Source organism: Triticum urartu, chromosome 2A (genome assembly GCF_056163025.1).
Source record: "Triticum urartu cultivar PI428250 chromosome 2A, HENAU_Tu73, whole genome shotgun sequence".
NCBI classification, from domain to species: domain Eukaryota; kingdom Viridiplantae; phylum Streptophyta; class Magnoliopsida; order Poales; family Poaceae; genus Triticum; species Triticum urartu.
This window is the reverse complement of record NC_141874.1, coordinates 456,480,208-456,494,701: the sequence shown is the minus strand read 5'-3', so window position 1 is coordinate 456,494,701 and position 14,494 is coordinate 456,480,208.

The window sequence follows — 14,494 nt, the reverse complement described above, 5'->3', positions numbered from 1 at the left end:
TGGTCCTCTTGAAGGGTAAAACACACCAAGATGGTGAGAAACGCAGACATATGGGGAACTTTTTAGGTGATTCCGTTAATGATAACTCCACCTATTTTTCAGGACCCACATGCAGCTCTCCCTTGGTTTCGGCATGTTAAATATCCTATTGCTTATTGCACTACCTGTATCAAGTATCAACGCGCTTTGACATGCTAATTAAATTACAATGAGAACAGTTTGTAGCTAGATCTTTAGGACCCCAACTTTTTACCTTTGTACCTTCTCTGTTTTCTTTCTCTTTTCTCAGCTCCCCTGTGGATAACCCTATCAGGTAGCACCCGTACACTTTGGTACATTTCATGTTTGCCAGGGGCTGCACAGCACCCCACACTATGGCAACAAAAGTCCGAACATTTCTTTTATAAGTATAGTTCGGCACCCCGAATTTAGCATTATATGCATTGGCTCTGAATCATGTCTTTGGTCAATAGTTGGGTTGCCCGGATCCTGTGCTTGCTACCTTACGTTCTAGTATATCGGCTAAGGTAGTAAATGGAGAACTACTGCGGTTGTGCCTTGGTTTATCCAAAGGAGCACCTCAGTAGAGAAAGCCGAAAACTGACTGTCATGATGCGGCGAGATCCGGTCAGCTGTTCGGAGGTTGCAAATCATTGGAGATTTCTTCTGCATTATGCGAAGGGTTGGTACTTCCCGATCAAACACTTATAGTACTCTAGTTCAGATACTAGGGGCTGCGCCCATGTTTTTATTGTCGCACTCCTATGGCTAAGTGAGGGCGTTACAGCCGCATAGTCTGGTTGCCTAGTTCGTTGCTCTAAACAACTCCTTCAAGGACCATCTAATTGGATCAAGATTGTTTAGATTCCATCCCAAACACCCCCATACTACCTACGTGGGGGCAGAAGCCGACGACTGGTTAACCCTCAGATTTCATACAATACGGCCCCACAGGAAGTAAAAAATTAAAAACATAACAAGCATTATATTGCATAAACACTTTGTTTTACAAAGTAGTCGGAGCTTGAGTACATTCATTCAAAGATAATGTCTTTTGCACAATGATCCGCAACAATGCGAGATCCCTCTAGGACACCATCAAAATATAACTCAGGTCGGCCGTGCTCCTTGCCCTCAGGTGCCCCCTCGGTCATTAGCTTCTTGGCATCCATCTTCGCCCAATGCGTCTTGACGCGGGCAAAGGCCATCCGTGCACCTTCGATACAGACCGACCGTTTTATCACCTCAAGACGTGGGCAGGCATCAACAAGCCACTTCACAAGTCGGAAGTAGCTGCTGGGCATCGGCATGGCAGGCCATAGTAGGACTATTAGCTCATTCATGGCTAGCTCGGCCGCCTTATACAGCTCGACCAGCTGTTTCAGCTAGTCGCTGAAGGACAACAGATGTTCTGGTCCAAGATATTGAGACCAGAACAGCTTCTCCGTAGAACTCCCTTCTTCAGCTCGATAGAACTCGACAGCATCTGATATGCTGCGCGACAAATCCGTAAACGCCCCTGGAGAGCTCCAAATTTGGGTAAGTAAAAGAAACGCTTCCTTCACAAATTTGCTTTGCATAATGAAAGCCTTACCCGCCGCGATCTTCTTGGCCGCTTGGATTTCCTGAAGGGCGCTCTAGGCCTTGGCTCGTGCCTCTTGTGCGCTTCAGCAGGCATTCGCAAGTTCGAACGCTTGCGTCTTAGAATCACGCTCCAAGGACTCGCACTTCTTGACAGCATCCTGGAGCTCTTGCTGGACCTCGCCGACCCAGGCCTCGTGCTTCTCGCGCACAGCCCGCACCTTGGCCGCTTTCTCCTTGGCCTCGGCTAATGCCTTCTTGAGGGCTGCCACCTCGGTCGTGGCCCCTAATAAAATTCATGACACTTTAGTCAGCACAAAAACTTTCATCCTTCCCCAATTCATGAACAGGTCACTTCATACCTTGGCTGTCCTCCAGCTACTTCTTCATGAGGCCGAGCTCCTCTTCAGCCCGCTCCAGGCTCTGCTTTAGATCGGAGACCTCCGCAGTATGAGCGGTAGCTGATGAAGACATGTACCTAGGGTGGGGACACGGACCTGACCTAAGAGTCCTACCCTAGGGCATCCCTAGGAGAAGTCACCTTTCAATCGACTTAAAGGTATCCCACTCGACGAACTCAAGACACTCGACCTGCAGGCTATCACTCGACCATGTAGCCAACCACTCGACCGCCAGGAGACCTGTAGTCACTCCGCAGGCAAACGGTCAGCTGTTAGGTAGTATTTATGGTCATTATAGCACTTTATTAGGGGCGTTACCAGTAACGCCCGACCTTAAATGTACCTTAAACCCTGCATTACTGAGGGCAGGAGGGGGCCGACGAACTCTATATAAGCCAACCCCCTCCTCAGTATGGGGGGTTCGCACCCCTGTTATTCACACGCCAGTAATCCAGTCGACCGCCTCCGGGCACCGAGACGTAGGGCTGTTACTTCCTCCGCGAAGGGCCTGAACTCGTACATCTTGGTGTGTTTACAACTTCCCAATAGCTGAGATCTAGCCTCTCCATACCTACCCCCCTACATCACTGTCAGATTTAGAACCACGACAGTTGGCGCCCACCGTGGGGCAGCAGTCTTAGCGCCTGATTGGAGAAGTTGCGTTTTTTTTCGATCCCGCCTGGCTTCAGGAGGCACCACTCGACATCGACGCGCTCCCCGTCCGCGGTGCGATGCATTTCCACGCATGCGTTCGTGGCGTCCTCCTGCGGCAACCGTCGACCCAATATCGGTCGGCCCCCGTATCGTCTCCCCGCTCTGTCTCCCACTGGCGCAAGCGCTCCGGTCGGTCGAGACTTCAGAGGTGGGTGAGACATGCCGTGGCTCGCCAGTCGGCCACCCCGGAAGTCGCGGTGATCGAGCCCGACGAGTCCCTCTGCGGCCTGTTCGACTGGCTCCGCGGAGACCGCATCCGAGTGCGGCAGCAGCGACCTAGTGGCTGAGGTTCTGGCGGTCGATGGGGCGCACAGCCCTCCTGGTTTCCCTCGCGCTGGTGGAGGCACGGGTGGGGGCAACCTGTCGCATCCCCATGATGAGTATCTTCCCAAACCTCTCACATCATTACAACGAGAGGAGCTTCGCCTCGGAACATGGACGCGCTCCACACTCCTATTGTCGGAGAAACCCCCGAGGCCCGGGCCTTGGAGGACGCGCGCTTGGCTAACCTGGCCGAGCGCACTCGACGGGAGAATCTCCAGCGGATACTCGACGAGCCAGCGCGTCAGCGGGCTCCCGAGTCCAGTCGACGTCAGCAAGCTCCCGAGTCCAGTCGGCGTCAGCTCTTCCCGCCGCCGCAGGTATACCGAACCCCAGTTCAGAATTTGGCCACTGCGGCCCGTATAGCAGAATCAATTCAGCCCTCCCAGTCGGAGGCGGGCAGAGGCTTGTTGTAGATCAGAGCGCTGCTCCGGGCGGCGGGAAACCAGAATTCTGCTGTCTCTCAGTCGCGGAACAGGATCCACAGTCGATCCGTCGCAACGGGTACAGCCGAGTCGGCTCACAGCCCGAGATCGCCCCCGAGGCGTGAGGGACGTGGCGACCGGCATGATCAGTACAGGAGAAATGAGCAGTATGATCATCGATTCGACCGTGATGATCGACGTCGAGTGCCAACCCCTCCCCCGAGGAGTGGGTCATATGCGCCTCGACGCCAAGATGATAGACGCCCTCATAGTGTCGGGCAGAGGATTCTAGTCGACCCCAGGGACCCAGGCTTTGACGCGAGGTCTGTCCTCGTTCAAGGCTTGGTTGACAGGAACAGGGCTCATCAGGAAGGCCAGAACAGAGATGCACCCGCCAGCAGCAGAGCACGTGTTTCAGGGCCAGAGTGTTTCAGTCGAGCCATCAGGGCCGCAGTGATTCCTCCCAATTTCAGGCTGGCGACTGGGGTTAGCAAGTTCACTTGGCTCGAAGATTACCGAGTGGCTGTATAGATTGGCGGCGGCAATGATGAGGTGGCCATGAAGCATTTGCCTCTCATGTTAGAGGGCTCAGCCAGGGCGTGGCTGAATCAGTTGGCACCCAGCAGCATCTACACCTGGGAGGACCTCTCCGGAGTGTTTGTCACAACCTTTGAAGGAACATGCAAGCGACCTGCATGCCTTACAGAGTTGCGGTCTTGCGTGCAGAAGCCGAACGAAACCCTGAGGGAATACATCCAGAGGTGGATCACACTGCATCACTCGGTTGAGAATGTGCCAGACCATCAAGCAGTTTGTGCCTTCAAGGAAGGCGTTAAATACAGAGAGTTGAATTTGAAGTTCGGTCGAACTGGAGAGATGTCTCTGAATCGGATGATGGAGATTTCCACCAAGTACGCTAATGGTGAAGACGAAGATTGACTCCGAAGCGGCAAGCTCAAGGCAGTCGCCCAAGAAACCGGAGGAAACTCCAGTCGGAAACAGAAGCGGAAGGCCGAGCCAGCCGCTCTTGGGGAGGCGCTAGCCGTAGCCCAGGGAAACTTCAAGGGAAAACCCAAAGGCCCCTGGAAGCCCAAGAAAGTCAAGGATCAAGATGGAAATGATGTTTTGGATCTGCCATGCCACATCCACACCAAGAAAGATGAAGAGGGTAATTTCATTTACCCAAAGCATACCACTCGACAGTGTCGACTCCTGATCCAGCAGTTTCAGGGCAAACAGCCCAAGGACAAGGAAAAAGAGTTAGACAGAGTCGAGGACAAGGGAGATAGCAACGACGGATACCCCCAAATCAATTCCACCCTGATGATTTTTGCTGATGTCGAAAGCAAAAGTCGACTGAAAGTCATCAACCGTGAGGTGAATATGGTTGCTCCGGCAACACCCAGTTATCTGAAGTGGTCTCAGACTGCCATCACGTTCGACCAGTCTGATCACCCTACGCACATTGCCACCCCTGGGAGGCAAGCGTTGGTGGTCGACCCAATTGTTGAAGGCACTCGACTGACCAAAGTCTTGATGGATGGTGGCAGTGGTCTGAACATACTGTACACTGAAACTTTGAAAGGAATGGGCATTCCGATGTCCAGACTGAGTACCAGTAACATGAGCTTCCACGAAGTCATTCCTGGCAAGAAAGCCGAATCACTCGGCCAGATTGCTCTTGATGTGGTTTTCGGTGATTCAAAGAATTACCGCAAGGAAAAGTTGACATTCGAGGTTGTGGACTTCCAAAGTGCTTATCATGCCATTTTGGGCAGGCTAGCTTACGCGCGCTTCATGGCTCGACCATGTTACGTGTACCTCAAACTGAAGATGCCTGGCCCTAAAGGGGTAATCACTGTTACAGGCAATCGGAAGAAGGAAGAAGAGTGCTTTCAGAAAGGCTCAAAGATCGCAGATGCTCAGATGGCAGCGGTCGAGCTGCAAGAGTACCAAAAGACTGCCGATCCGAGTGAATTGCTACGGGCCAAGAAGCCTGCTTCAGAGTCAGCTTTTCAGTCGTCCGGTGAAACAAAGACGGCTCACATTCACCTGACCGACCCCGACGCTGCTCCGACTCACATCTCGACGACGCTCGACTCCAAATAGGGAGAAGCGCTCATCCAGTTCCTCCGTGAGAACTGGGACGTCTTCGCATGGAAGCCTTCTGACATGCCTGGAGTTCCCAGGGGGCTGGCTGAGCACCGTCTGTGAGTCGACCCGAAGTTCAAACCTGTGAAAGAACATCTTCGACGGTCCGTCGTCCAGAAGAGGAAAGCCATTGGCGAGGAGGTGGCTCGGCTCTTAGCAGCAGAGTTCATCCGAGAGATTTACCACTCCGAGTGGCTTGCCAATGTCGTCATGGTCCCCAAGAAGGACAAGTCACTTCGCATGTGCATTGATTTCAAACATATCAATCGGGCCTGCCCGAAAGATCATTTCCCTCTCCCCCGCATCGACCAGATAGTGGACACGACCGTGGGATGTGAGCGTTTGTCTTTTCTAGATGCTTATTCAGGGTACCATCAGATCCGTCTGTATGGACCTGACGAGATCAAAACGGCTTTCATCACCCCATTTGGGTGCTTCTGTTATGTCACCATGCCCTTCGGCCTCAAGAATGCTGGAGCCACGTTCATGAGGATGATTCAGAAGTGTTTGCTCACTCAGATCAGTCAGAACGTAGAGGCATACATGGATGATATTGTGGTTAAGTCACGAAAAGGTTCCGACCTACTGACTGACCTTGCTGAAACCTTTGCTAACCTCAGGAGATATGATATCAAGATCAATCCATCAAAATGCACATTCGGAGTTCCAGGTGGAAAGTTACTCGGTTTTCTCGTTTCTGAACGAGGAATCGACGCTAACCCCGAGAAAGTTGGCACCATACTCCGGATGAAGCGCCCCGTGCGTATACACGATGTCCAGAAGCTTACAGGTTGCTTGGCCGCTCTAAGTCGATTCATTTCTCGACTCGGTGAGAAAGCGTTGCCTCTCTACCGACTGATGAAGAAGTCTGACAAGTTCGAGTGGACTCCAGAAGCTGACGCAGCATTTGCAGAGCTCAAAGCTCTGCTCTCCACCCAGCCGGTGCTTGCTGCCCCAATCAGCAAAGAGCCTCTGCTGCTGTACATTGCAGCCACGGGACAAGTTGTCAGTACAGTACTCATGGTCGAGCGGGAAGAAGAAGGAAAGGCCTTCAGAGTTCAGCGCCCAGTCTATTATCTGTCTGAAGTTTTGACCCCTTCAAAACAAAGATACCCTCACTACCAGAAGCTTGTATATGGGATTTACATGACCACGAAGAAGGTTGCACATTACTTCTCTGACCACTCCATTATAGTCGTCAGCGACGCCCCACTGCCAGAGATTCTGCATAACAGAGATGCAACTGGTCGAGTGGCCAAGTGGGCGATTGAACTCCTTCCCTTAGATATCAAGTTTGAAGCAAAGAAGGCTATTAAGTCCCAAGCAATCGCAGATTTCATCGCCGAGTGGATTGAACAGCAGCTTCCGACTCAAGTTCACTCGGAGCACTGGACCATGTTCTTCGATGGATCTAAGATGCTGAATGGTTCCGGTGCTGGGGTAGTTCTAGTCTCCCCCCGAGGAGATAAGCTCAGATACGTTCTCCAGATTCACTTCGATTCCTCCAACAATGAAGCAGAGTATGAAGCACTTCTGTATGGGTTGCGCATGGCCATTTCACTCGGCATCCGTCGCCTCATGGTCTATGGCGACTCAGATTTGGTGGTTAATCAGGTGATGAAGGAGTGGGACGTCAGAAGTCCGGCTATGACTGGTTATTGCAATGCAGTGAGAAAGCTAGAAAAGAAATTCGAGGGGTTAGAGCTTCATCACATCCCCCGACTGAAAAATCAAGCAGCTGATGATCTGGCAAAGATAGGCTCCAAGAGAGAAGCCATTCCCAGCAATGTGTTTTTGGAGCACATCCGCTCGCCGTCAGTCCAGGAGGATCCTTTCACAGAAGAAGCCCCGCAGCCGAAAAGTGCCACAGATCCGACTGAAGTCGAAGTTCCTGCTGTGGTCGACCTAATCATGGAAGTCTTGGCAATCACTCCCGACTGGACGATACCGTACATCGCGTATATCCTAAGGAAAGAGCTCCCAGAGGACGAGGAAGAGGCTCGACAGATCGTCCGCCGATCCAAGGCCTTCACAGTCATAAAGGGGCAGTTGTATAGAGAAAGCGCGACTGGAATCGGTCAGAAGTGCATAACACCAGAAGAAGGTCAGATAATCCTTGATGATATCCACTCGGGGACCTGTGGCCACCATGCGTCCTCTCGGACCATTGTGGCTAAAGCATACCGAGCGGGATTCTACTGGTCTAGAGCAAATGAGATGGCAAAAGAGATAGTCGACAAGTGTGGAGGGTGCCAGTTCTACTCCAACTTGTCACACAAGCCTGCATCAGCCCTGAAGACCATTCCACTCGTCTGGCCCTTTGCTGTTTGGGGACTAGACATGGTTGGTCCGCTGAGAACAGGCAGAAGTGGTTTCACTCATGTGCTTGTGGCAGTCGACAAGTTTACCAAGTGGATTGAAGCTAAGCCTATCAAGAATCTTGATGCTTGCACTGCTATCAGTTTCGTCAGAGGGCTAACATTCAGATATGGAGTCCCGCATAGCATCATCACTGACAATGGGTCAAACTTCGATTCGGACAAGTTCAGAGCTTTTTGCGCCTCTCAAGGCACTTGAGTCGACTACGCATCGGTCGCCCATCCCCAGTCTAATGGACAAGCCGAAAGAGCAAATGGTCTGATTCTCAAAGGACTAAAGCCTCGACTGATGTGTGATCTCAAGCACACGACAGGTGCTTGGGTCGACGAGCTTCCGTCAGTTCTGTGGGGATTGAGGACCACCCCTAACTGGTCGACTGGAAGAACTCCATTCTTTCTGGTTTACGGAGCCGAAGCGGTTCTGCCAAGCGATCTTCTTCACAACGCGCCCCGAGTCGAGCTTTACACCGAAGATAAAGCAGAACAGGCCCGGCAAGCCGCAGTCGACCTCCTAGAAGAAGAGAGGGAGATGGCCATGATCAGATCGACCATTTATCAGCAAGACTTGCGTCGATTCCACGCCCGGAACATGAAGAGTCGAGCCTACCAAGAAGGAGATTTGGTCCTCCGAGTGGATCAACAGAAACCACACAAGCTTGCTCCTACTTGGGAAGGCCCCTTCATCATCACCAGAGTCCTCCACAATGGAGCGTATCACCTCTACAATGTTGATCTCCAGATCGACGAGCCACGAGCTTGGAATGCGGAACTACTCCGCCCCTTTTACACTTGAGCTCTCCCTTGGACGAGATGTAATAAGAAAAGTTCCTGCAGTTCGTTTTTATCAAAGGCAAGAGTGTTCCATTAATTGTTGTCACTTTTGTTTACATACGAAATCCCCCAGTGGGTGACTTAGCTGCGAATCCGTTTCGCCTAAGTTTGAAAGAATCCTACCGAATGGAGAGCAAACCTCCCACTCGGGGGCTTAGCCGCAGTCCAGCACTCGCCTAAGTTCTCTCACTTAGAGACTTAGCTGCAGTCCGGCACTCGCCTAAGTTTGAAAAAATCCTACCGAGTGGAGAGCAAACCTCCCACTCGGGGGCTTAGCTGCAGTCCAGCACTCGTCTAAGTTCTCTCACGTAGAGACTTAGCTGCAGTCCGGCACTCGCCTAAGTTTGAAAAAATCCTACCGAGTGAAGAGCAAACCTCCCACTCGGGGGCTTAGCTGCAGTCCAGCACTCGCCTAAGTTCTCTCACTTAGAGACTTAGCTGCAGTCCGGCACTCGCCTAAGTATTGAAAAAATCCTACCGAGTGGAGAACAAACCTCCCACTCGGAGGCTTAGGTGCAGCCCCATGCTCGCCTAAGTGTTTAAAAATCCTACCGAGTGGAGAGCAAACCTCCCACTCGGGGGCTTAGCTGCAGCCCAGTGCTCGCCTAAGTTTGAAAAAATCCTACCGAGTGAAGAGCGAACCTCCCACTCAGGAGCTTAGCTGCAGCCCCGTGCTCGCCTAAGTGTTCAAAAAATCCTACCGAGTAAAGAGCAAACCTCCCACTTGGGGGCTTAGCTGCAGTCCAGCACTCGCCTAAGTTCTCTCACTTAGAGACTTAGCTGCAGTCCGGCACTCGCCTAAGTTTGAAAAAATCATACCGAGTGAAGAGCAAACCTCCCACTCGGGGGCTTAGCTGCAGTCCAGCACTCGCCTAAGTTCTCTCACTTAGAGACTTAGCTGCAGTCCGGCACTCGCCTAAGTATTGAAAAATCCTACCGAGTGGAGAGCAAACCTCCCACTCGGGGGCTTAGCTGCAGCCCAGTGCTCGCCTAAGTGTTTAAAAATCCTACCGAGTGGAGAGCAAACCTCCCACTCGGGGGCTTAGCTGCAGCCCAGTGCTCGCCTAAGTGTTTAAAATTCCTACCGAGTGGAGAATAAACCTCTCACTCGGAGGCTTAGCTACAGCCCAGTGCTCGCCTAAGTACAAGACTCGACCCAATCCGCGAGTCGACTGCTAACTCCCCCTTCGGAATTGCGCCGCAAATACAAGGTCATTCCGAGTGAAGATCAAGTTCCACTCGACGAATCAAAACATGAAGATGCCCAACGAGAAATCGATTTCGGATAAAGCCTAAAAGGTCCCAGACTTCAAAGTACTCAAGCCCGCGACTCGGCAAAGTTTAACTGTTACAAGTCCACTCGTCATCCCGAGGCAAATTTAAGGCAGAGTTTAACGGTTACAAATCCACTCGGCATTCCGAGGTAAATTTAAAGTTTTTCACTCCTCAGGAGGAGGACTGGAAGGGGCGACGAACTCATCCAAGTCGATCCCGTCGGCAATACGGGTGGCAGCGGCGATGAAAGTCTCCATGAAGTCTTGAAAGCTGTGCTTCCTAGTATTTGCAACTTGGATGGCCGCCAGCTTTTCTTCTCGCGCCTCCTTGCAATGGACGCGGACCAGAGACAGAGCGACATCAGCACCGCATCTAGCAGAAGATTTCTTCCATTCCGCCACTCGACCTGGGACTTCGTTAAGTCGAGCCATCAGAGACTCGAGGTCGTTCTGAAGCGTCATCCCAGGCCAGAGTGATGTGTCGATCCGCGACATTGCAACTTTCAGCCGAGCCAGATAATCAACGACACTGGTAACACGAGACTCCAGTCGGAGCACGTTCATGGCAGCCTCGTCCTTCACGAGAGAATTGGCGGGATCCAAGCCTGGCTCCACTCGACCGGTTTCCTCTTCGAAGTTCTGGCAGAATTCTGCGAACACGATTCAAGAATAAGACAGTGGCCGTATGTGGGCTCGGCAACTACAAGACAGTCAGGTTGGAATAATTACCTTCGAGCATGACGAACAGCTTCTTGGCGAGCACTCCGAGATAAGCCTCCAGATCTTTCGCCTTCCCCGCCAGCTCGCCTGCCTTGTCATGCAGAGCCATCTTCTCCTTCTTCAGTCGACTGGCATCTTGATTAGCTGTCTCAAGAGCAGCTTTCAGTCTGGAGTTCTCCTCTTCAAGAGTCCCGACCGAAGCCAGCTTCTCCTCTGCGAGCTTCGTTTTGCTCGAGGCCTCCTTCAGCGCCTCTGCAAGGTCTTGATCCTTCTTCTTCAGAGCTTCCTCCAGTTTATCTGCGGCGCGTCGAGTGGAACCAACATCAAGAATGGACAGGAAAGAAAAGCCGCCTGTTAAGAATGGAGAACCTCACCAGCCATACCTTTTGCCTCTTCTTGCGCCTTCTTCAAATTCTCCTGAGCAAGCTGCAAGTTAAGGTTGAGCTGGATCTGCTGATTCTCCAACTCAGTATAGCGAGCTACAAGTTCGCAAGATTTCTGCAAAAAGAAAAATCAGTCGACAGACGTCCAAGATAAGTTGCTTCCGAGTAACTCAGAGACAATGATGACATTTCTAAGACCACAGCCGAATTAAAAACATTCGACAGTAGTCTCGGGGACTACACCCAGTGGGTGCACTCAGCGTGCCCCCACTGGTTTGACCAAAAAAAAGAGAAGGGGGTTCCACTCGACCTGGCCCGACCAAACCGAGTGAAGAAATACAACTACAGCAACACAATGAAAAGACTACAGTCGACTGCCAGCAGCCCACCGTAGTCTCGGGGACTACACCCAGTGGGTGCACTTAGCGTGCCCCCACTTGTCCAAGGATAGGCAGACACACCCAGTGGGTGTACAGATACAGAGACAAAAGGATCTTCGGAAAAGAGACTCTTCAAACAGCATATCATAACAGAACAAGTGTTGAAGTCGACTGACCTGGACGTTGCTCTGAAGAGCCGAACTCGCGTCATAGGCTGCTTGGCTGGCCTCCCAGGCCATCTTCACTTGCTCTATCATGATCCCCGCCTGGCGTATAGCCTCCTTAGCAGCAGCCGCTTGGTCCTCAGGGACGTGGTATGCGGCAAAAAGCGAAGACGGATCTGCAGTCGACGATGAGGGCCGCGCACTCGCCAGAGGAACAGCGAAGGTCACAGAAGCCCGAGCGGTGTCACCACCATCCCGAGCTACGGCCTCGGACGCCGGAGCAGAGTGGGGGGCCTGGTCAGCCGGCGCCTTCTTATGCCTCCTCACCCTCAACGGACCATCGTCATCGTCATCCGGGAGGTCAATAACATGAGGAGGAGCTTCAAAGGAAAAGTTCAATCGACCAGAGTTGCAGTAAATGATCAGTCGACTCAATACAGAACGTCAGTAATCGTACCAGGGTTGGAGGTAACAGCATCCTCCAGCTCTTGGTCATCGTCCTTGGCGGAGACCTCAGAAGTAGCAGCACCGCGAAGCTCGAAAGTCAGTCGGCTGGCTCAATGAATCGACCAAGGATCTGTCCATGGTCGACGAAGGAAAAAAAGTTTTATTATTACCCAGAAATGGTAGGGACAGCTATCTTCATCTTGGGTAGAGCCTTGGGCGGCTCAGACAGCATCGTGCGTGGGAGCTTGGGGACCTTCCCAGTCGGCGTAGGAGAAGAGGTCCGAGGGCGTTTCGACGACTGCCCAACAGAAGCAGTCGCCTTGCCACGTTCCCGCGCTGGGTCGTGTGTGTGCTTGGACCGCCCCTCTGGGCGAGGGGGTTCGACCTCCTCCTCCTCCTCCTCCTCTTCGCTGGAGTAGACATTGTCGTCTCCCTCTCCTTCACCGTCGGACTCCCACTCGCCTTGGTCGTCCCCGCTGTCACCTCCGCTCGCCTCCCCTTCCTCAGTCGGCCCCTGAGCCCCGTTGGGCGTCGAGTACATCTCGGTGGTCGCCTGGAAAACAACAGACAAGATGAAAGTCAATCGACCAACTCAAAGAAGACCAATGCAGAAAACAAGATTTCAGTCGGGAGCATAAAGACATACCTGGTCCACCTCATACGAATTGTCGAGTGGAACCACCCTCCTGGCTCCTCGGGGGTTGTCTTTGTTCCCCGTAATGCTCGACAGCCACCCCTCTAGCATCTCGTCGGTGACCTCCTCCGGGTGGACCCGAGTGGTATCGTCAAGGCCCGCGTACAGCCACATCGGGTGGTCGCGGGCCTGGAGCGGTTGGATACGCCTCCGGAGGAAGACCTCCAGCAGGTCCATACCGGTCACACCCTCACGGACGAGCTCAACCACTCGACCCGCCAACACTTTGACCTGGGCCCTTTCCTCCGGCGACACTTTCAGAGAAGCAGGCTTTTCAGCTCGGTCGAGAGAGAATGGAGGAAGTCCAGTCGACTGCCCTGGGGTCGCCTGGTCTTGACAGTAGAACCAGGTTGCCTGCCAACCGCGGACCGACTCTGGGAAAGTGATGGAAGGGAAACAACTCTTCCCCCTCGTCTGGATCGCCAAGCCCCCGCACAACTGGATCACCTGCGTCCTCTCGTCACTCGACTTGGCCTTCTTGATCGACTGAGAGCGACAGGTAAAGATGTGGTTGAAGAGTCCCCAGTGGGGGCGGCAACCCAAGAAGGCCTCGCACATAGAAATGTAAGCGGCGAGGTATACGATGGAGTTGGGAGTGAAGTGATGGAGCTGCGCCCCGAAGAAGTTCAGAAAACTCTGGAAAAAGGGATGGGGCGGCAGAGAAAACCCTCGGTCGATGTGGGTGGCTAGGAGCATGCACTCACCGTCACGGGGTTGGGGTTCGATCTCTCCCCCCGGAAGACGCGCGGCTTGGTGGGGGATGACTCCCCCCTCGACCATGTCGTCGAGATCCTCTTGGCGGAGCACCGACGGCATCCAGTCGCCCTGAATCCAACCTTTGGGCAGAGCGGTTCTAGAGGAGGATCCGCCCCGAGCCGATCTTCTTCCCTTCCCCTGCGCCACCGCCTTCTTCGCACGCTCCAGAGCGGAAGTCTTGCCCTTCGTCATCGTCGCCGGCGAGGTCTCGCTCGAGCCTGCTGCGCTAGGGCGAGAACGGAGGTGGCGGAAGGACTTGCGAAGGGAGAGAGGAAGAAGGAAGGAGGAGAAGAGAGCGCACTGCCTGGAAGCCCCGAGCCGGCGATTTATAAGGGACCGCTTCCGAGTGGCTGACTGGTAGGCCCAGGCTATCCAGTCAAATCCCGCAGCAGACGCGCGCGCAGTACATGGCGAAAAAGATGACGCGGGGATCGAGGGGCTTCCGCTTTATCGCTTCCGATTACTGCGGCCGCCCCCGTCCCGCGCGCTTCCCAAAATCCGAATCCCGCGACATCCGCGGGCCACAAAACAACTTGTCAAAACAGGAGGCCCTGATCGCGCCGGCACTCGGTATGTCACAAGCAAAGAAATTCACTCGACGGAAGGCCTGGAATGGATCAAGGCGACTGAAAAAGGTTGGCAACGTCACCCATGACGGTTGACCCAAAATGAGGCGCTCACGTAGCCCGTAGAACCAGTCGGAAAGATCTCCAACTCTTTCCCCACTCTAACCTCGATCCATTCGGGGGCTAATGAAGAAGACATGTACCTAGGGTGGGGACACGGACCTGACCTAAGAGTCCTACCCTAGGACATCCCTAGGAGAAGTCACCTTTCAATCGACTTAAAGGTATCCCACTCGATGAACTCAAGA